Source organism: Apis dorsata, unplaced genomic scaffold (genome assembly GCF_000469605.1).
Source record: "Apis dorsata unplaced genomic scaffold, Apis dorsata 1.3 scaffold_309, whole genome shotgun sequence".
Lineage (NCBI taxonomy): Eukaryota > Metazoa > Arthropoda > Insecta > Hymenoptera > Apidae > Apis > Apis dorsata.
In genome coordinates, this window is record NW_006263581.1 from 816,660 (window position 1) to 837,619 (window position 20,960).

General features: G+C 38.9%; 1 protein-coding gene across 2 annotated transcripts in view; it reads left to right on the top strand.

Moving 5' to 3' along the window:
* The window catches only part of LOC102672893 (protein Tob1-like), a 98,003-nt gene that overhangs the window by 16,698 nt on the left and 60,345 nt on the right, over window positions 1-20,960 (top strand). For both annotated transcript variants that reach the window (XM_006617514.2, XM_031511361.1), the window contains exon 2: window positions 8,381-8,436. The gene's annotated coding sequence lies outside the window, so the exon portion shown is untranslated. The remainder of the gene's footprint in view (window positions 1-8,380; window positions 8,437-20,960) is intronic.

The following is a 20,960-nucleotide window of genomic DNA, read 5'->3' on the forward strand; positions in this document are numbered from 1 at the left end:
CAGGATCCGCAGCCTTTTAGGGGCGGCGCGGCCCGCTTTGATGCATTCTTAGCCGCGTGTAATGGGCCGGATCCCGGGATGCGAGACAGATTCCGGAGTATCTTCTTCAGTTTTTCTTAATATCATTATTTTTCTGTTCTCTCTTTTTTCTGTTTTTTTTTTTTTTTGTTCAATCGTCGAGGGAAAACGTTGAAGAAAGTAATAAAAGTAAGAGGATCTTTTTATGGAGTAATATGATAATTCATAGGATTCTTCTTTTTCTTTTTTTTTCTGCTTCTTATTTTAGTATGTATTTTTAATTATATCGAGAAAAGAAATGTGTGATGTTGGTGTTTCAATTTATAATTTATTGTTAAGTTATTAATAATATATTTTTTCTTCAAAAAGTGAAATTTGATGTAGAAATGGAAGTGGTGCAACACTTTTGTGTGGAATAAAATAAAATCGTTAGTATTGTCTTCATCTTTTTTTTAATATTATTTTTTTCTTTTTTTTTTCAATCATTGAGGGAAAACATTGAAGAAAGTAATAAAAGAAAAAAGATTTTTTTATGAAATTTGGATTTTTTGGATTAGTCAAGGATGGATAAAATAATTTGAAAGTATTTTTAATTATGTGATAATTCATATGATTTTTCTTCTTCTTCTTCTTCTTCTTCTGCTTTTTATTTTATTATATATTTTTAATTATATCGAGAAAAGAAATGTGTGATGTTGTTTCAATTTATAATTTATTGTCAAGTTAATAATAATATATTTTTTTCTTCGAAGAGTGCAATTTGATATGGAAATAGAACTGGTGTAACACTTTTGCGTGGAAGTCATGAAGTCGTTCCCCAGTGACACTGGTTTCAGGAAAAGGACTTCGAACGTGCAGTCCTATTTTTAAAACACTCGTAACCTTACCCTTTCAGAAGATTTGCTTGCTTTTATTCGTGCGTTTGCATGGACGTGTTATATTTGCGCGGAATCAGGGAATTTCAATTTTTCCTTTCCTCCATATTTTTTTTATTTTGCTCGTTGCATCTAGTTTTTACACTTAGTGAATAAGTAAGGATTTTTGATTTATAATTCGAAAAAAGAAAGAAATTTAATCCTCGTCTGAAATTCATAAAATATTGAAAAACGAGATGGAAAAGGATTTAATCCAAATATTAACATTAACGAAACAAAAAACGAGGATGAAAAGCCTAGGATAGAGGAATCGCTCGATTATTGCATGATACAACCGTAATTTCTTTCCACGATATTACGAATAATATCAAGGTATTGCGCAAAAATACCTCTAGGGAAACGAAAAAGAGAAATTAATCGAATTAAAAAAACATTTCGCTTGCTCTCGCCCTTTCAAATTAATTAAAAACAAAAATAACGATTCGCAAAATAAAATCCACCCCCTTTCCTCGTTACAATCCCAAAAAATTCCAATCCTCCGAAACAATAATTAACGCGTCAACACAACCCCCCTTTATCAACCAATCCTTCCTCTTCCCCAAAACAAATTCTTTTTCCCTTCGCCTAATTCGAATTCCCGTTAAGTCTATTAAGATCTAATTTCTCTAATTAATCGTACTCAAACGTTTCTCTCTCTCTCTCTTTCCCTCTCTCTCTCAAAAAAAAAAAAAGAACTCGTTTACAAGCACGATTCCAAGAAACGAAACGCGGGTTTATCGCTCGCGGTCCGCCACGAATTTCAAACGCGAAGCTTGGAGAGGTGGAAGGCCGGGTGGAACAAAGGCCCGTGGTAGATAAATCCGCGAGATAGGAGGCCCACCAACCCCATAGGAAACGGTCGATCAATCGTGGCGCGCGAAGTGGAGGTTCGCCACGGCGAAGTTACCCCGAGGTTTGCAGCGAGTCAGTCACGCCCAGGGTTCGACGACCTCGCGTGGCCGAGCGATTCGAAATCGTGCGGATGCGGAGCGGCACGAAATACTTCTCCGCCACGTCNACGCCGTTTAATTCGTGGCCGATCGATCGTCCAGGGTCGCCGGTTAAAATAGCGCGCCACCCCTCCGCCCTCGTCGTAGTTTTCGACGTCACCGCCGCCGTGTCCTTGAGAGAATTCAAACCCCCACCCCTCGCCATCCTCGTGGAGGGCTGAGGCTAAACACGACCGTCCTTTGTATTAGCTCGCATGAAAAAAAAAAAAAAAAGAAGAAAAAAAGAGAGAAGAACGTTGAAGTGGAGGAGAGAGGGTTCGTGATATGCGAGGGTTGATGGAGGAGTGTTTTCAGGGAAGTGAAGATTCCGCTTGGATTTGGAATTTAGGATGTGGAGAACGTATTGTCGAGAATTTTTTTGGTGTTTGAATGAAGCTTGCCACGTGGTGGAATTTTTGAGGAATATAAAAATGGAACGATAGTCTTCAAAATTGAAGATATCAAATTTGATAAAACGAAGAGAGGTTAAAAAAATCAAATGGAATGTTTCGATTTCCTATTCTTTCCTATAAATCCTCGATATCTTGTTTCCTAGATTTTGTTTGTTTGCGACGCAAATTGATCTGGCGCGATACACAAACACGCTCCCATTGTCGGGATTAAAGAGTTTCATACCCTGGCAGCTTGATACAATTATTCATGGAAAGGGAAACTCTTCCCTGTTTGCGCACGCCTTTTAATAGAGATTGACGTATCGTAAATCCACGGTAACCCCGAGCTTTTAAACGGATTCCAACGGAGTTAGGGGCCATTTAATCGAGTCAAGGGCGCGTGCACCGTCCCTTCGTTACACGTCTGCGAGTTTCCTGCGCGCATTCCTACGTAAAATTCAATTATACATCACCGTGATGAAAATTTCTAGATCGAGAGTGGGTATTAAAATTTATCGAAACAGGAGGAAGAACGATTTTATCTTCACGACGAAAAAAATTCGCTCGTGAATCGAATCGTCTCTCTCTCGAGACATCGCATCCTCCGTTTCAAACAGATCGCTCCGAAGAAACTGTCATTCCGTTCCACGAACGAAAACAAAAAACAAAATCCTGGCGATAAAAACGAAACGATATCCCGAAAAAACACCGCGTGTATACAACCCGTTAACTCGTTACCAGTACCTCTCCCGTCTCACAGCATCCCTTGACGGGCTGACAACCCCCAGTGCCCTCTTTTTCCACCCTCGATTCTCCACGATCGTCACGGATGCAAAAATCGAGCCGAGTCTCGTCTCGTGGAAAAAAGTCGGTCGTCGAGAGGGAATGTTTTCGGCGAGCGGATCAATACCACAATCTCCCTCCTCGTTTCGCACCCCTTTTCGAAGGAATCATTTCGAGGAAATCTCCTCGAACTCGGATTCTTCAAACTTTGCGCGAATCCTTTTCTCGCGCTGTATATTCGAAATAAATTAGGCGATTTCTTGAAGGAGTTTCTTCTTGAAGACCCATTCGTTTCGCCAGGAAAATTACGCCGATCTTTTTCCTTTTTCCCTTTCCTCGAAGGGATGGTATTCGATGGAGGAGGAGGAACGAAGGAGAGAGGATGAAAAAAGTGTGATTTCGGTCAATTTCGAGTAAACAATTTTATTCTGGAAGAGTGACGCATGAGAGGACGCACGAGATGGGTATATGTAATTCTTCTGGGAAACGCTCGCTTCGTGACCCGTATTTTTGTCACCGTTCTATAAATATTCTTTTTTACACGTGATGCGAAAGAGGAAGATTCGCCACGTCTTATTTGAATAGCTTTATAAATTAAGAATCGGATTTATATATTTAAATCGAGTTAAAATACAAACGGCTGACGCGTAAATACGATTAAAAAGTGAAAAGAAGAGAGAGAGAGAGAGAGATATGAATAGAAATAGAATTTCTTGCAAGGGGAAAAAGGAGAAATATCTTTATCGAAACGAAAATATCTATGCTAGGATTCGAAAATAAGAGTTCGGAGCAGATAAAAACTTCCACGGCCGACAAAAGAGCAGAAAGTGACTTTCAACCCAAAGAGGATTAGCATATCAAAGGCTCGAAGTGAAATCGTAGAAATGATGGATTCATCGACGCGCAGCTTCAATTGCGAAACGAGGGATCGTGGAGCGGGTTCGATGATGCGAAGGAAGAAGCCACGGTTTCTTTCTTCGTTATTTCGATCGATATTTTTCCCTTTGCGCGTACACTTGGCGGTGAAATTTTCTCTTGATCGGGAAGTGACGATTGGACGTCCAACTTGGAGTCCATTGTTCGATCGTTTCGTTGTCGTCCAACTACGATTGTGTCGAGTCACAGTGACAATGGAAACAATGGTGAACGGTTGGCGTCATCGTGCCGCGAGCGCCGACTTTCCCCGTCTTTTCGTATTCAAATTCCGGCTTCTAGAGCATCATCGTGCGTCGAATGATTTCGTCGACCAGTTACGAGCATTCATTATGTAAAGCGTTCACGCTAGACGACTTTTCGTTTCCCAACCACGAGCCTCGAACTCGATCTTAAAGTCTTTTTCCCCCGATAATAAACTTCGAACGAACATCCATTCGCGTAAAGCCGCGTTTACAACTTTGACGACCAAGTTCATCTTAAATTCCTCGGAATCGTCGTCACAATTGTGTTCCGAATTGAATTAAATTTTAATTTGCGCAAGATTTCGAAGATAAATTTGGCTCGATTTGAATCGGAATTAGAAGTGGAAGCGAGAATGTAAACGTGGTTTTACGATTTTGGTCATCTCGAAGACCAGCGATTTTCCAATAAAACGCGCGGGATTCGAAATTGCGTGGCGACCAACGTTTAATAAACGCTTCGTTTCAATGCCTCCCATGGTGTTGCGGAAAATGAGATTCCCGATATGTACAAGCGTGTATTTATTAAACGTAAAATTGATAAACTGTTTGCTATGCTTTTCGACAGAGGGGACAGGACGAGAGACTAGAGGAAAGGGCTAGAAATGGATTAATGCGTTTTTGGGGGTTTTTTGAAAAATTTTAGATTTCGAGATATTTTTGTTCGTTTCAAGGAAGTTTCGTAAAATTTAAATATTCTTGCGTTTATTCAACGAGTTTCTCTTTGGCTTGAATCGGCGGCAAAAAATTTCTCCTTTCTTGAAAGCGATTCATCGTGTTTTTCTTCTCTTTGAAGCAACTTTGCGCCGAATACAACTTTCCATTCCCGCTCCCGTGCCCTCAACTTTGCGAGATTTCCCTCTTCAGAAAATTCTTTAAACTTCTTTACATTTCGGATCAACATTTTTTGCAACAGTCAACTTTTTCCTCCCCACATCTCGTTACAAAAATCATTTCAACGATCTTCTCACGCGTGTTTCCAAAAATTTCATCCCCTCAATTCAAAAATATTCCAAAGAAAAATTCAAATGCAATAATAACTTCCAAACTATCGAACACTTTACGTATCCCTGAAAAGATCTCTGCCCAAATTTTCTTCGACTATCTATCCTCTTCCAATGTAGGAAGATAAAAAACCAAACCCAAATTTCACCTCCTCAATTCAAAAATATTCCAAAGAAAAATTCAAATATAATAATAACTTCCAAACTATCGAACTCTTTACTGAAAAGAAAAGATCTCTGCCCAAATTTCTATCCCCTCCCAATGTAGGAAGATAAAAAACAAAACCCAAATTTCACCCCTTCAATTCAAAAATATTCCAAAGAAAAATTCAAATGCAATAATAACTTCCAAACTATCGAACACTTTACGTATCCCTGAAAAGAAAAGATCTCTGCCCAAATTTCCTTCGACTATCTATCCCCTCCCAATGTAGGAAGATAAAAAACCAAACCCAAATTTCACCCCCTCAATTCAAAAATATTCCAAAGAAAAATTCAAATACAATAATAACTTCCAAACTATCGAATACTTTACGTATCCCTGAAAAGAAAAGATCTCCGCCCAAATTTCTATCCCCTCCCAATGTAGGAAACAATAAAAAACAAAACCCAAATTTCATCCCCTCAATTCAAAAATATTCCAAAGAAAAATTCAAATGCAATAATAACTTCCAAACTATCGCATACTTTACGTATCCCTGAAAAGACAAGATCTCCGCCCAACTTTCTATCCCCTCCCAATGTAGGCAGATAACAAACCAAACCCAAATTTCACCCCCTCAATTCAAAAATATTCCAAAGACAAATTCAAATGAAATAATAACTTCCAAACTATCGAACACTTTACGTATCCCTGAAAAGAAAAGATCTCTGCCCAAATTTTCTTCGACTATCTATCTCCTCCCAATGTAGGAAGATAAAAAACCAAACCCAAGGATCGAAATCAATTCCAATCGCAATTTACGATACACCGAAAGCTCGAAATCGACGCCATTTCGATAGAATTTCTCTTCATCGGCGCAACGGATCCAATTACCATCCCCCTCCTCCTCCCAAAGTAATTTCCTTTTTTCTCAAACCGATTCCAATCAAGTACTATACCCTTAATCCCACTCAACAGGAATCCTCCAGAAAGAGGATCCCTTCTGTTACACGCCGATTCCGCGTGTAACACGATCCCCTCTCCTCCCCCTCCCCCAATTACTCGCAATATTTCGGCGCGCGATACAACACTCCATAATTGGTGACAGCGAACGAGTTCGCACGTCTTCCGAGAAACTTTTATTACCGCGCCTGCTATTTCTGATGCTCGGTCGCGCGCGATCGCAGCCGACGTCGATGCACGCGCCGAATTGCACTCGAACACTTTTTTTCTTTTTTTTCTTTTTCGCGCCACCCACCCCTCCCTTCCTTCCTTCCTTCCTTCCTTCCTTTCTTCGTCCAACAGGCTACCACGGTTTAAAAATTGAACCGGGTCGCCGGGTTGACTCACACTCGCAGCGGGTCGTAATCGAAACTGGAATTCGAATCGGCCGTTGATTCAAGTGAATTGCATCAATAATAATAGTAATGATAATTGACAAGTTTTTCCTGGTGAATATCCAGCACGGTGGTATTGCAGGCGGAGATCGTGGAGGAGGCGTCCACGTGTATTTTTCAAACGATTTAATGGATCGCCCCGCGGGCAAATGGATTGCATTCGAGGAAGAGGTAATGGAGTCTTGGGGTTTAGAGGTTGGTTTTTACGACTGGGGAGGGGACCAGGTTTTTTTTAATTTGTTGGATAGGAGCGAGCTAGTAAATCAAACGAGGACCTCGTTCGAAAGCGATTTCTTTTTTCTCTCTTTCTTTCTTTTTTTAAAGTAGCTCGGATAGTTGGTTTTAATCGCTCGTTCGTGGTTTATGGATTCCCTTTGCCAATTATCTGAGTGGATGTTAGCAATGTTTTGAGTTTTGAATTTTTTTTTTTTTTTTTACGGAAATTATCGAAATTTTGAATATAAGGGATGTATCGATCGATAAATGGCTTTCGAAATATTTTGATAATATATATAGGTCGTATATATAGATCGTGAAAGTGACGGGGAAAATACACGAGATGATGTTGGAAAACCGACCTTTTTACATCGCGGTAGATCGTTCCACGACGTGATATAAACATTCGTGGCCGACATACGCGGAACTCGCGCACAGTCGTTCGAACTTTGACCCGCAAACTTCGTTAATAACGTAGCACTTCCGGTTCACGGTCAACATTATTACACTTCCGTTAATTTTTCTTCGGTTAATTACGACGAGACAATAAACAACGATGGATGAATCTTTAACGTCCGTTTATTTTGATAATATTTCTATATTCGTTGATCAACGATCGTCGAAATAAATTTTCCTTTCCACGCATAATTTAATTAAGCGCTGTTGAAAGTTGAATAAAAAATAAGATTAGATATTCAAGCTTGGAATTACGTCTGAGACGTTTCTTTGCCAACTTAATCCAGTTTCTACTTTCTAAATAGATACTTAGGACGAATTCCATTCGCCGATTGTCCACAGGCTCGTCTACGGCTCGAGTCGTGAAAGTGAAGCAGCTATCGTAAAGAAAAGAAAAATAAAAAAAGAAGACCCATTGTCGTTTTACGCGAGAGAGTACGCTAATTAGTATTTTGCCGATCCATCGATTCTCGATTTCCTCGATGCGAAACACCTACAACCGTGTCGAATCGATTTCGCGCTTCTACGATCGCCGTTCTCACTTGTCAATCCATTTCGTTTAGTGAAAGTATCGGCGATATTTATTTAGATCGAATCGCTTCGTCTGATCGATTCTAATCCATATCCTCGATCGTAATATCGTTATTTGTTCGAACTACACTTTTTTCTTTATAGAAAAATTTCCATCCCGATCCTTTCGAGAGAAACAATTTAGCAATATCTAAATATTTCCTCCTTATCAAATATTATTTACGAATTTCAATGTTAATTTTCGTCAAAAATTTTCAAGTTTGTAAAATCTTGCAATCTTGTAAAATCTTCTCGATAAATTCTTCTTAAATATCATTTTCTCACCGGCTAATCCAATCGATCTAACGACGTCTTTCTTTTCAGATCGGGGAACGAGGCGCGATTCGAGGCAGCGACCGATCACGACAAAACCGCGCAAGGTAACGCAGCTTTCACTTTATTCGTCTCGCCTTTTGGCCAATCTCGAACGTTCAAAAAAATAAGAGATCTAACCAACGCGTCAAAGTGTCGGAGAAAATAATAAACGCAAAATTTCACGCGAAACAAGAAATTTCAATCCTCGAAAAAAAAGCGCAGAGACTTCGATTCACGAACGAGGAGGGAGAGAAACGAAGATTGATTTCGAAAAAAAAAAAACAATAACACTTTTCGACTCCCGTTACATCATAATCGTAATATCGTTGACTCATTTCCGGCCGATTTAGTTTAATATTCCGGGTATGATGCACGCCTTCACGTCCCATGGTTAAATGCGTTCGATAAATATTCCAAGGCCGAGAAAGTTAATTCGTCAAACTTAATGGACAGCCGCCCATAAATATCGCGTGGACGAATTCGGGTTTGATCGAAACGGATAACGATGGATCCAAGGGATTCGCCGATCTTTTCATCCTTTTTTGGCGTGAAACCAGGGATTTCAAAGGAAAACGGGGAAAAAAACAGAGTAGATAACGAATCGCTCGATGGAAATTGATAAAACGCGAGAAAATATCGCGATATGACATCTGGTGACCCCGCGCCGTTTTTCCCAACCGCTTTTTGACCGATCGTCGATAAATTATTTTCGACGCGCTTTGTACGCGCTTACCTTGGATCAAAGCGATAAATTAATCCCGTGGATATTATTCCGTTAAACGCAACGATGATCACGCTAAATATCCGTAGTTCGATTTTTCGATGTGTCGAATGGAAATCGGTCGATCGATCGTAGAAGAAAAAAGAAAGTTTCGCCAAGAGATCGAATCGAATGTTTCAGTAACAATTATGGATATTTCTGGACCACTGTTATGCTAATCGCGCGGTTTTTGAAATTTGATCGGCCGCCAGATATAACATCGCTCGCTATTATATCGTTTAATCCCGATGTTCGACGCGAAATTGCGCTTTCTAGATGTCGATATTTTCGAGCGTGTTGAGTTAAACAAACAGTAATGCAATAAAAGTTAACCGCTTCGGTTGAATGGACGCCAAATCGGTTTGTCATCACTTCCCTGAATCGTTGTCGAGAGATTCATCGCGATGCATTCCCGTCGTTTCCCAATTTTTCTCAATTCACACGAAATTACAATAATATTCGTGACACGACAAATCGATCTTCGAGAATTCAAACTTTTTTCAACTTTTCCGCTAAAAATTTACCTGTTTGAATTCGAATAAATAAATATTCGTGGAAAAGAAACAATGTGAGCTCGACAACCAATCGAAAATATCCAAAAAAAAAATATATATATATATATATGCTCGCTTTTCGCGTGATTCCCAGAAAATTTTCCAATTTCCACTCGTAATAAAAGATAACGCGTGCCAGCTGAGTCGAGGGGGGCTGGCGGAACACGCGCCTCTTTGATTTATCTGTCGTCTGTTGTCACGAGGACGCGTCTTAGGCCGTCGTCTCTCGAAACTCGAGGAACGGGGCGTACGTACGTACGCGTGTCGTAACGAGAGGGGCATTCACGGTACATCGGAAAGAACGACCTTGCTACATTATTAGACACCGCGCGCGGCATTAGTTAGAACAAAAGCAGTGCTCGCATACCTCTTTCCCCGTCCTTTCGTTCGAGGAGGGCTCAAAAGTTCCAAAGAAGAAAAAGTAGAAGAAGAAGAAATATTCTCGAGGATATTTTTTTCGGAAATATCGATACCGCAACAACTGTCGAGAAACTTGCACTCTCGAGTTTTATTCTACGATTTTACAGAGGTTAATAATTTTTTTTTTTTTTTTTTTTTTGCAGTTTAAGTTAATTTTGGTACTACCACGTTTTTAATATTGCGAACAGCTGCGAGGATCCAAATCCACAAATCCACTTGTGTACAGGAATACGTGCACATATTTTAGATCGTGATCTGTGCAATCTGTTGAAATTATATTTGAAAATGACTGTCGCATCGTGATATACAACTGTCTGACTGACACGAATAACTAACTTTCTGAATTTCTATATATATATATATCGTCAGTTTTTAGCTTTAGGGAAACGGAGAGAAGAGGAAGGAAACGCTAGGGAGGCAATTTTTTTTAAGGAAATGGCGTAGCTTAATCGCCACGGTCAAATGAATTTATAAGCAAGAATTCGTAAGAGGTAATTAGCAATTTCAAACATTACGACGAAGGATAATAACGTAATAATAATAAAATGTCACCGCCCATTACGAAATGAAACTCGAAGCGAACGAAAAAGTGGCACATGTACGCGTATATTTATAACGGGATAAAAATGAAACTTTCTAAACACACTGTATATATCGAAAATTGAATTTCAATCCCGACGACGATAATAAGCTAATACGATCGACGCACAATGGTTTCGAAAGACAGGATCGAACTTATTTTTTCCCGATTTTCATCTTATAACCGAGATTTAATTTTTAGAAAACGACATTGCTTTCTATTATAATTTATTATTTCATCAAAAATGTATATAACATAAAAATATATAGAAAAATAAAACGTACAACTTGAAATAAAATAGAAAAGAAATTAATAAACACTTAAAATGAAAATGAAAATAACAAAACAAAATTACAAACAAAGTTATCCAAATACGGATTACGTAACATTAAAAATATACGATTAAAAATATGCTAATTTTATTTACTATTTGAATATGAATCCGATGACTCGAGTAACACGAGGATGAGATAAATGGATTGGATAATTTGTATTACAAATTGACAAGAGAGATAATCGAATCTTTTGAAAAAAAACTAAAAAAAAATAAATAAACAATTCGCGTGGACAACGCAATAATCATCGCAGCAACGATCAAACGCGTCATCGGCCTTTCTTGGTTTGCAAGAAACGAAGAAATCGAGGGAAAGATACACTCTCGAATACGCGCACAGATTCCGTCCGGCGCAATGCGGTAACCCGAGTCGAAAGTTTGCTATTTTTTTCCCCCCTTGATTCGTACTTGGCCAACCACAATATTAGCAGCCGCGTTTGACTCATCGCGGCGATTTCCTGCGAGCCACGTTGCTGCACATTTTCGCGTCGCGTTCCCCCCGCGAATTTTCCCCAGCCTTAACAAGCCTCTCGACAAGCGAAATTGGTTAAAGCGAAAAATACTGGATCTGGAGCTGAGCCAATCGTACTATTCGCAGAGCGAGTGGCATAAAATAGCTTTGTTGTGCGTCGAACGTCGCGTCCTCCCGAGACACTGTTTCCCGCGCGAGGAGATGATACGTGATCCAGATATACGTGGAATCGTGACGCTCGAATTTTCCTGGATAAATCGCGGATAAACGAATGATCGACCAATGGTTTGTGCGAGGTATCGTTGAAGAAGCAACAGAAGAAATTTGGTGGGTTTCAATTTTGAGATGCTTTTATAGGTAAAATATTAATATAATTGGTGTTTTTGACATTTGGAATTAATAATGAATGACAATTTGTAAGATGAAAGTAATAACTGTTTGACAATTCGATTTTGTAAGTAAAAAGTATAAAATTCTATAATTAGTGGGATATTAATAATGAATAATAATTTGTAAGATAAAAGTGATAACGATGTATTGTCCGTGATAGAAGGCGAGACAATTTTATCCCCTATCCGACTAATTAAAAATCCATGGATAAAGATCCATCCGGTACAACGCCCTAAAAACGGCGTTTCAATGAAAACTCCCTTAATTTCCGCGGCAACTAATCAAGCTTCATCATCGATCACAGGCCAACCGTCTTCAATCCCTCGCGAAGAAAGTTCAGAGAGAGTCCAACTTCGACAAAAGAGCCTGTATATATACAGAACTCGTTTCCAAGTAATACTCGGATCCATCCGTTCGAATCTTATATCACTTGGATCTATATCATCTTTCCTATTCACGATCATAATAATAAATAGGGTCGAGGAGGAAAGAGATTCGTGAGTAGACTCGTTCATCAATGATCATCAAAATGATTGATTTTTAATCACCATGTTATCTGCGTAAAATTTCTTCTTCTTCAAGTTTCATCGATGGAAATATCATTGATAAAGAAAGAAAAAGAAAAAAAAAGAGAAAAGATTCGTAGCAATCTCGTTCTTAATTCGATATCAAACATGGCGTAAATGGCGTAAAATTTCTTGGAAGTTTTCTCGGGCCACCATCGATAAAATATAAGGAGAGAAAAGGATACACGATACCCTATTCTTTATTCTTCATTCTTTAGCGAACAATCGACTTTATCCACGTTATACAATTCCCAATGGTGCACCACCAATATGAAAACAAGATCCAAAAGAAGAAAGATTCGTGATATCTCTATTTCTCTATTCGACATTGAATGACGTCGTAAAATTTTTTCACCGGCTCTCTAGCGCTCCACTGATAAACGAGATTCAAAGGAAAAAGAGATTCACGATATTCTATTTTCTACTTTCCAATTATTATCCCTTGTGAAATTCCCTTATTGGAAATAGTTCGCCATCATTCACGTGAAAAACCAGAGAAGAAAAGAAGAAAAATTCATAAAAATTTTTTAATTTCCTTTCCATCAATAGTATTGATAAACAAAATCCGAAGAAGAAAGGGATTCGCCATATTCTTCCTTTCCAATTATTATCCACGTGAAATTCCCTTATTGGAAATAGTTGACCAATGACGCATCATTGATACGATGAGAAGAAAAATTCATGGTATCCAATTCTCTATTCGATATAAAAATTTTTCACTTTCTATCAATAGCATTGATAAACGAAATCCAGAAAGGAATTCACGATTCCCTCTATTTTCTACTTTCCAATTATGATCCAAAGAAATAGTTCATCAATGATGCATCATTGATACGAAAAACGGAAGAAGAAAGGATTGGTGATACCCTATTCCCCATTCGACATAGTAAAATTTCTCCACTAGCTTTCTATTCCAATAATCTATACCAATAAACAAAATCGAAAGGAGAAAAGGGATTCGCCCTATCCTCTATTTCCCATTCGTTACAATCGACGTTTTATAAAATTCCATATCATTGCTTCAATAGTACGCCACTGATCCAAGAAGAAGATCCAAGATCCAAAAGAGGAAAGATTCCCTGGTATTCTTTATTCCCCTCCTCAATTCGAATGGATCAACGTCGTAAAATTTCTGCGCTGGGATTCCACCAATACAGTGCACCATCGACGCGACGAACGAGATGTTCAAGAAAAAGAAAGAAAGAAAAAAAAGAAAGGAAGATTCGCGCTACCTTATTCCTCTCCTCTGTTATCAAACGAGCAACGCGGTTGATCGCGGCCATTAACCGTTATCCACGTCGTAAAATTGATCATAAAATCGGGCAATGGTGCGCCGTATCGATACGATACGAAAGTGGATACGCGGTTTACGAGGCGGTTCCGAGGCGAGGAACCGGTCGTTCTTCCTCGGCCCATTCACAGCGACGCGGTCGGTCACTCGGTCGAGAGTGGTATTCCTGGGGTGACACACACCGCGCCGTCACCCCGACGGGGAGACGAGGCCTCCTCTATTTATAAATGTGGGTCGACGTGGCTGCGCGGCCGGCTCGTTTCGTCATTATTACGAGTCCGCGCGGAAACCGTTGTGAGTCCTCCTCCTCCTCCTCCTCCTCCTCCTCCTTTTTCCGCCCCGTCGGATGCGAGGGAGAGTGACAGATTAATCGAGATCTCTCGGTGGATCGGTAATTGGACCGATGCTCGAAATAGACCGATCGAATGTGGAGTAATTTGTTTGTTGGGGATCAGTTTTAGAGAGGGGGATTATTACGAATTATTATCGTGGATATTTTTTTCCAGCTTTCGACGGGGGAGGAAGGAAGGAACGGTTGGAATCGAATCGTGGATACGGGAAGTGATGAGTAGAAATGGAAATGAACGGAGAGATTCCTTTTTACGCCGATATACTAAATATCATTAATGTATATTTTCCACTGCGAAAATGCGTGTTTTTTTTTTTTACGTAGTTTTGAAGACGTTTTCCATAAATGCATAAACATTAAGTATTGTAAGTACGCAAATGGAAATTCCGGTGAATAATACGATTTTGAATGACGATAACGAAAGATAAAATTTAATATTTTTTTAATTAATAGTGGTGTGCATCTCGTATATATCTTTATTAAATATTACACCCGATTATCTTTTCCTCGACACGTATTTGTATTTACATCGATGTATTTTAATTACAAATTATTTTGGCCTCGAGTTTTTTTCATTAAATTCAACACCGAAGCGAACGAGAAAGAAAACTCCCTTTTCGATGGAGTGAAGATAAAAAAGAAAAATCGAATATTCCAACTGAAGAATGGTTCAAAAAGATGCAGAAACTCTATTTCGAAGCACAGATACTTCTTGCATCGGCGAGCTCCGATCGATCGGCACTTTTTTCTCTCTCTCCTACGTGCCGGGATCGTACTCCTCGCACGACGTCGAGGAATATCACTTCATTCGTGCACCATGCGCCGCTATAAAGCATGTTTACGAAGCATATAGGAATTTTATGAAATCCGGCATCGAATCTGTCTGAGCGCATAACGACGAGAATAATAAAGACGCGGCTTCGCGAAATCTCTCGATCAGTGATTCTTTGAACGTATATTTCGTGCATCAAAATATGTATATCATAATAACAATACTTTTACGATACTTTTCTAACCCTGAACAAAAATTCAGGAATGAATTTTTGAGAAATTCTTCTTCGAAGAAACTTTCGATCGTGTGAATGAAACGAATGAGGTTACAATTTTCTTTTTTTAAAGAAAAATATCGAAAGGATCGAAGTTTTAACGCACGTCCTCCATATCTTTAACATATACGAGTAATAATAAGTTGGAGTAAAGGGTTAAAGAAGATGATCCACAAGATGGCGTACGACACGAAATTTCACAAGAAATGATCGGTAAATCTATTGAAGTAGACAAGGAATTCGCGTGGATCGCAAGGTCGATTTCTTGAATGGTGGTGCGAAGAAGAGAGGGGCATTCGTAGAATCTTGTTTAGACCTTCGAGAAACGTATATCAATCCGCGTAGCCTTGCTCGTGGAGAGCGGTCTCTTATTTTTAGAAAATTATTGGTCCGCCTTGTAAACAAGAAACTGATACTCTGTTTATCCCCACGGTGAGGATAGGTGAGGATTCCTGGCGATCCATACAATTTTCGTATCCGTTTCGACACTTTATTCGAACTTTGATCCCTTTAATCGCTTGGAACTAGAATTAGAAGTTATTAGAGGAAATTTTTTGATCGAACGAGAATGCGGAGAATTGTCAATGTTTGTCAATTGTGATTCTTCGAAATCTTCAGAATAATCACCATTCCACGTCATATTCTTTATTTTTAAGTATTCGAGGAACCTATCCAAGAAACGAAGAAACAGGAACAGGAGGAGGGTGACAAGGAATGAAAAAGGATAGAGATAAACTCTGCAGCTTTTGTCTTTACGATTACGAGCACTTCTTTGTCTGGATGAGCTCGTTGATCCTGCTCGCTACATTGTATAGATCTTATTTTTGGAGGCACGTTCGCGTGCATACGAAAGAGAATAACAAAGCAGTAAAACATCGAGATCGTTCTTGAACCAGTGCAATCAGCTCGCGGTCACGTCACGTATGAGAGGAAAAAAATTATATTTATTATTCTATCGCAACCAATAACAACGAATAATCCCAACGAATAACGAAATTCGATATTCCGCCGAACAACAATCGGGCCATCCTCGACATCCGTCCATCATCCTCGTTCTTTAATAACGCGTTTAACACCGCGTTTCCTTCTTGCTTTACCAAAATATATATTTTGGTTTATATTCCTTTCCCCGAGGAGGCTTGCATAATATTCGTTTCTAAAAGTTTCGAAAAGTGACTCACCGGCCGAGTTTCATCCACGGATACGTGGAAAACGCGTGGTGTTTTCGGTTGGACGCCGAGACGGCACGGAGCGGAATGTGTATTCGTGACATTTGAAGGGGTGTCTTAAATTAAAACGATGGCAGAGCGGGCCGAGCTGGCAGCGGCGAACGAAAGAACGCGGCGATTGCCACATCGACTTTTTGGCAGTCGAATGTATAACTCGCTCGCCTCCTTTTCCTTTCTTTTCTTCCCTCCTTCTTTCCTTCTCTTCATCGTTCCACCAATTCGCCGATCTCGCGAATTTTATCCCTCTTCTCTTTCCAAAAGGGAAACAGGTATTTGTATTTTTAAATGGAACCTACTACTTTTCTCGTTGTGTCTTTTTTTTCTTTTTCTTTTGGATTTTTCCTGGGGCGATACTCCGTGTTCCGTGTTTCGAGTGAGAGAGCGGATGTACTCGAAACGTTTCCAAGGACGGAGGAGGCGTAAGAATTTCGTCCGAATTTCGAGAGAGGAATGCGAGTGCTGTTGCGAATTGGTTTTCGCGGATCGAGAACGAAATATGTAAACTTGGGTTACCATCGGTGTTAATTTGTATTCGTTTGCCGATTTTAAGAAGAAAGATTCAAGATTTGCAAATTTCAAGATTCGAATTTTAAACTTTTTCCGTACTCCATCTCTCCGTATTTTCGTTTAAGCGAAATGATCAAAGGGGAAGGGAATCGTTTTTCAACAATGGACGATTATTTTGAAATTGATCAAATGAAGAAGAAACATCGAAGCATCGAGGAAGTCGAATTTATTGGAAACAGAAATTCAAGGTGACGCGGATGGAAGGAGGGAAGGGATGGAAAGGAGGAGGAATTTATAACGTAACGTGATAAATTATGGCGTGGTTATGTCGTCGATGATTGTAAAATAAATGCTGCGTTAAATAATTGTCTTTACAAGGTTGCTCGAAACACGGATGCCTGGACCCTTTCATAATCGAGAATTGGAATAATTCGGGCTAATTACATCGTTATGGGTCAGAGCACTTTGCTCTCAAATCTCGATACTTGGCCGTGGTCAAAAGTTGGACACGAGAATTATTATAGCATTCTGTAACAAATTCTGTCTATTCTTGTGTTATTTATCAGAAGGAAACCGCAAGAAGATTTTTCAATAATCTTTCGAGGCTGTTCTTTGAAATTTATTTTTTTAATTTATCGCTCGTTTTTTACGTTCCACTATTATCTGATAGAATTGCATAACTTTACGTAATGACAACCTCTCTGTCCTCTCTGTCCCATACATTGAAAGAAGATATTTAAATATTTCATTTTCTTAGAAACCGATTATTCTTCTTCGAATCGAGCATTGATTCCTTATTTACCTTTCACTTCGGATCTTTTTATCTTTCTTAAGAAAAATAAAAAAAATTTTTATTCACAGATCATTGAAAAAGAGAGGTGGAGATGGATGCTCCATCGTTAATTAATTAAGTCCCGTCCGATATTTTTCGTATAATTTCGATTTGAATCACGCGATGAATTTCGATGAGCGAAAATTCGAAAGCGGGGAAGAAGGCCGTGACAATGACAGGTGGCGCGAGAAGTCACGGAAGTTTAATCTAGCCGGCGAGCGGGATGAATCGTTTTATCCGCGCGATAACCGGGATTTCTGCCTCTCAATAAGAATTCGCTAATCAATTCCGTGTGCCCGTTCACGTTCAGCGCGAAAAATCATATCCAGTTAATTTTCGCCATCGAAACCCCCCCCCTCTCTCCCCTTCCTATTTTTCTTTTATCCTTCATCGACTGCGGAATTGACCGGGGGAATATATCTCGATATTCTCGTTTATTTTCGACACGCAAACGAATTTCCACTGGAGAGTTATTAATTGAATCGTTCTTTTTCGATTTCACTGCCGATCCGAACGGACGAAGGAAAATTTAGAACTTCTCTAAATTTAAATTTTTTTAAATTTTCTATCGCTGTTTTCTTTTTTTTTTTTTTCGCCATTCCCGATATTGTGAAAAATTATCAAATTAATGATGGAAACAATTGAAAAATCAAAAATCGATCCGAAATTTCTTCGCGCTTTCACGAGTTTCAATTTAATCCTTAGAAAAATATTGAGAAATAATTCCTACGTACTAGGAAATAATTATAAATCTTAATCGTCTGTCTAAAGTAGAGATAAAAAAGAAAGGAAAGAATATTATATTAAACGTTTCGCATCGAGATATCATTGATCAAGCATCGGCGAGTGGAACGACGAAACGAAGAGAAACGAGAGAGATTTCCATCAAACGAAGGAAACCAGATTCTGCAGAAAAATCGAAGCTTACGAGATTATCCGTGGTTGGCCAACCAAAACGGTTTCACGGGTGTCGAGTGATCCACTAATAACAAGATCTTGGTGAGGGCGTATGTCGAAGGCCGATCAATCGTCGATCGATTATTGCCAGGTTTAGACCGACAATCGGCGTTCGTCGAAGGGGAAAACAAGGTACAGAGGATCGATTGAACGGTCGAGGAATCAGATGAACGTTTCCAATAGAATTCGCGTCACGAATTTTACAGTTTCCCTTCGTTGAACAAAGAACAGCCTCCGCTGTTTCTTAGATTCGTTGAAGAATAAGATAATCGCGATTGAACGTTTTTTCACGGTCGTCAATCAATCTTCTTCTGGAACGGAGATAAAAATCCATTTTTCACTCGAGTAGAATTAAATTGGAAGAAAAAGTGTTAAGTTTGATTAAACGATCGTTAATCGAGCATTGAAATATTTGAGTATCGTGATGGATATCTCGATTAACTTAATTCTTTTCTCTCTTTCGTGTTTATCGATGAATGAGTATAATATAGGGGATCATCTTTTTGTAAAAGTATAATTTTATCTTCGTTTGTAACATAACGTTTCATTAATTATTATTCCACTAAATTTTTAATAAATGATCCCGTTTTCTTTTTCTCCTTTTTTAAAATCTACACAATTTTTGTACAAAAATATTCGAAAAAATCGAAAATGGCTGGACATAATTTACGATAATTTGTAATCAAATTTCATTTTCACTCGGCTATATAATTTTCGCGTTGAAAAATTGTTGAATCCAAAGAGTTGTTGACCTCGAATCCACTTTCGAATATTTACGATCGAAGATGAAAGTTTTTAATAATCGTGCCGCGAGATTATTCGTAACATTGATCGAACGGATCGATTCTTTGAATATTTATTTCGACTGCAACGACGAATTTATTTGAAGAATCAGAGAGAGAGAATATGTTACGCAACGCAACATCCACTATTTATTACGACTAGTTGGCGGGATGAATTATGGAAGCTTGGCCAGATTCAAAAAAACGAAGGTGGAACGAGTGCAACGGGTGAATTATTCAAAATCACGACCGATACTTACGTAAGAATCGTTGTAATAGGTTTCGCAGCGATCGTGGATGGAGCGTGGATTGCTTTCTGATAAGTACGTGCGCGAATCGATAGAATTCCTGTAGCATCGCCACTCGATCGGCCGTGTAATCGTTATACCTCGAGCCAAACACTTTTAACTAAGCCTTTTGTGAAACAAAATGTTTGAAGAGAAATTTAATCTTAGTTATTTTGGGTAAAGATTTTAGAAATATCGAGAGCGGAATAATTGATCGACGTTATCCGCGGATCTAAATGACGAAAAAAAAAAAAGAAAAACATTGTCGTATCTAATTTGTCTCGAGTAATCTTGTTACTTGAAATTATTGATTAATTTTTAAGATCTTATTGGAAAGGATAATAAATACTTCTTAAATGTTTCGATACGGTCGAGCCTCCGTTGATACGAACCAATTAAGGAGAGATTAGCAATTTTATTTAATGAGGAAACAAAACGAGACGTATTCAAGAGGCAATAATATTTAAGTTCAAGTTCAAGAGACGCAGGGATCTTAAAATTTTTTTAGGTAAATTGTTACCCAAATCTTATTTTTTAATAGATAGATGCACGTGTCATAATTTCCATCAATCGAGAAGAAAATTGTAAAACTGTGTTTTACAATAATCAAACGACTGATAATTCGTCTATTAATATACAGAAAGTATTTTTCTAATAAAACTAATTAACATATCAAATACATGAGCTTGAACATTTAACATTTTCATCGAGGATAAAGAAAATAATATTTCATTTTCACCGAAAACACCAAGCGACAGAACTTAATTTACGATACATTACGACGGAGATCACGTGTGAACAGGTGATCGAAGGAATCATGTGAAAACAGGCGACAAACGCGGCATTCCACGGTCACGTCAACGGAACTGACGCAAATCGCCCGTGGCGATTACAAATTCAATTAGAATCCTCGTCTTTTTCTCTCTCTTTCTCCTTCCCTTCCTCTCTCTCTCTCTTTTCCCGTCAACCGACGGAAATTTTTCATCGCGCCACGCGCTCGCGTGTCCCATTCCTCGATGGTTCAATCGGGGACGGGGCGTCTCTCTTTACTGTTTGGCTCACGATCAGTCGAGCAATCTCGTCGACTGAATCACACGACCGGCCGTGATTAACGAAATCTTTTGTAATTTATGGTCCTCGTTGCTGGAGATCGACCCAACTTCGTTTAATTTATTCGTATCGCGAGAGAGGAGGCGTTGAGTGAAAGTTATTTGAAAAAAAAAAAAAAAAAAA